At 41.9% G+C, this 2,500-nt stretch overlaps 1 protein-coding gene across 1 annotated transcript in view; it reads left to right on the forward strand.

Moving 5' to 3' along the window:
• card11 (caspase recruitment domain family, member 11) overlaps positions 1-2,500 on the forward strand; it is a 140,091-nt gene that overhangs the window by 52,180 nt on the left and 85,411 nt on the right. The window lies entirely within an intron of this gene.

A 2,500-nucleotide genomic window follows, 5' to 3' on the forward strand; every position in this document is an offset into this window, starting at 1 on the left:
TGCATGAAGAGATACGGCAGGCTGGGGAGCTACGAGACAAGGTTATTATAGTAGTATTATAGTAGTATTATAGGAGTATTACTGTACAACCTGCATGAAGAGATACGGCAGGCTGAGGAGCTACGAGACAAGGTTATTATAGTAGTATTATAGTAGTACTATAGCAGTATTATAGTAGTATTATAGTAGTATTATAGTAGTATTACTGTACAACTTGCATGAAGCGATACGGCAGGCTGAGGAGCTACGAGACACAGTTATTATAGTAGTATTATAGTAGTACTATAGCAGCATTATAGTTGTATTATAGTAGTATTATAGTACCATTATAGTAGTATTATAGTGGTACTATAGTTGTATTATAGTAGTATTATAGTGGTATTATAGTAGTATTATAGTAGTATTATAGTAGTATTATGGTGGCATTATAGTTGAATTATAGTAGTATTATAGTAGTATTATTGTGGCATTATAGTTGTATTATAGTAGTATTATAGTAGTATTATAGTAGTATTACAGTAGTATTATAGTTGTATTAGGTTATACACACACAGGGAAAAGAACATGTTGAGCAAACTGAAATGATCAAGGCAACCAGCTGCAGTAGGATTTCCATATCTGGGAATATTGTCTTAACCAATATACTGTACATTCTCAAGATGAATTGTGTTCATTTCATTTAGAGTTTTAGTTTGAGGGGACATACAATTCAACTTGAGGAGGCTTTTATTCTCTATGTTGGTTAGGCCAGGGTGTGACTAGGGTGGGCATTCTAGTTTCTTTATTTCTATGTTTTCTGTTTCTATGTGTTTGGCCGGGTGTGGTTCTCAATCACGGACAGCTGTCTATCGTTGTCTCTGATTGGGAATCATACTTAGGAAACCTTTTTCCCCACCTTAGTTGTGGGATGTTGTCTGTGTTAGTGGCCTGTCAGCTTCACATTTGTTTTTTGTTGTTTCTTGGTTTTGTTGGCGACATTTAAAATTAAAATAAATGTACGTTTACAACGCTGCACCTTGGTCCGGTCCTTTCAACGAACGTGACACCTGCATTGGACCTTTAAGCAAATGGTTAATAACCTTTACTGAACACCCGGATCCGGGAGCATCCTCAAATGGTTAACCTTTACTTAACACCCGGATCCGGGAGCATCCTCAAATGGTTAACCTTTACTGAACACCCGGATCCGGGAGCATCCTCAAATGGTTAACCTTTACTGAACACCCGGTTCCGGGAGCATACTCAAATGGTTAACCTTTACTTAACACCCGGATCCGGGAGCATCCTCAAATGGTTAACCTTTACTGAACACCCGGATCCGGGAGCATCCTCAAATGGTTAACCTTTACTTAACACCCGGATCCGGGAGCATCCTCAAATGGTTAACCTTTACTGAACACCCGGATCCGGGAGCATCCTCAAATGGTTAACCTTTACTGAACACCCGGATCCGGGAGCATCCTCAAATGGTTAACCTTTACTGAACACCCGGATCCGGGAGCATCCTCAAATGGTTAACCTTTACTGAACACCCGGTTCCGGGAGCATCCTCAAATGGTTAACCTTTACTTAACACCCGGATCCGGGAGCATACTCAAATGGTTAACCTTTACTTAACACCCGGATCCGGGAGCATACTCAAATGGTTAACCTTTACTTAACACCCGGATCCGGGAGCATCCTCAAATGGTTAACCTTTACGGAACACCCGGATCCGGGAGCATCCTCAAATGGTTAACCTTTACTTAACACCCGGATCCGGGAGCATCCTCAAATGGTTAACATTTACTTAACACCCGGATCCGGGAGCATCCTCAAATGGTTAACCTTTACTTAACACCCGGATCCGGGAGCATCCTCAAATGGTTAACCTTTACTTAACACCCGGATCCGGGAGCATCCTCAAATGGTTAACCTTTACTGAACACCCGGATCCGGGAGCATCCTCAAATGGTTAACCTTTACTGAACACCCGGATCTGGGAGCATCCTCAAATGGTTAACCTTTACTGAACACCCGGATCCGGGAGCATCCTCAAATGGTTAACCTTTACTTAACACCCGGATCCGGGAGCATCCTCAAATGGTTAACCTTTACTTAACACCCGGATCCGGGAGCATCCTCAAATGGTTAACCTTTACTTAACACCCGGATCCGGGAGCATCCTCAAATGGTTAACCTTTACTTAACACCCGGATCCGGGAGCATCCTCAAATGGTTAACCTTTACTTAACACCCATCCCGGATCCGGGAGCATCCTCAAATGGTTAACCTTTACTTAACACCCATCCCGGATCCGGGAGCATCCTCAAATGGTTAACCTTTACTTAACACCCATCCCGGATCCGGGAGTATCCTCATCAGTAAAAGCTGACTAGCATAGCCTAGCATTATAATAGCATATAAATATCATGAAATCACAAGTCCAATACAGCAAATGAAAGATAAACATCTTGTGAATCCAGCCATCATTTCCGATTTTTTAAATGTTTTACAGCGA

Source organism: Salvelinus fontinalis, unplaced genomic scaffold (genome assembly GCF_029448725.1).
Source record: "Salvelinus fontinalis isolate EN_2023a unplaced genomic scaffold, ASM2944872v1 scaffold_0191, whole genome shotgun sequence".
NCBI classification, from domain to species: domain Eukaryota; kingdom Metazoa; phylum Chordata; class Actinopteri; order Salmoniformes; family Salmonidae; genus Salvelinus; species Salvelinus fontinalis.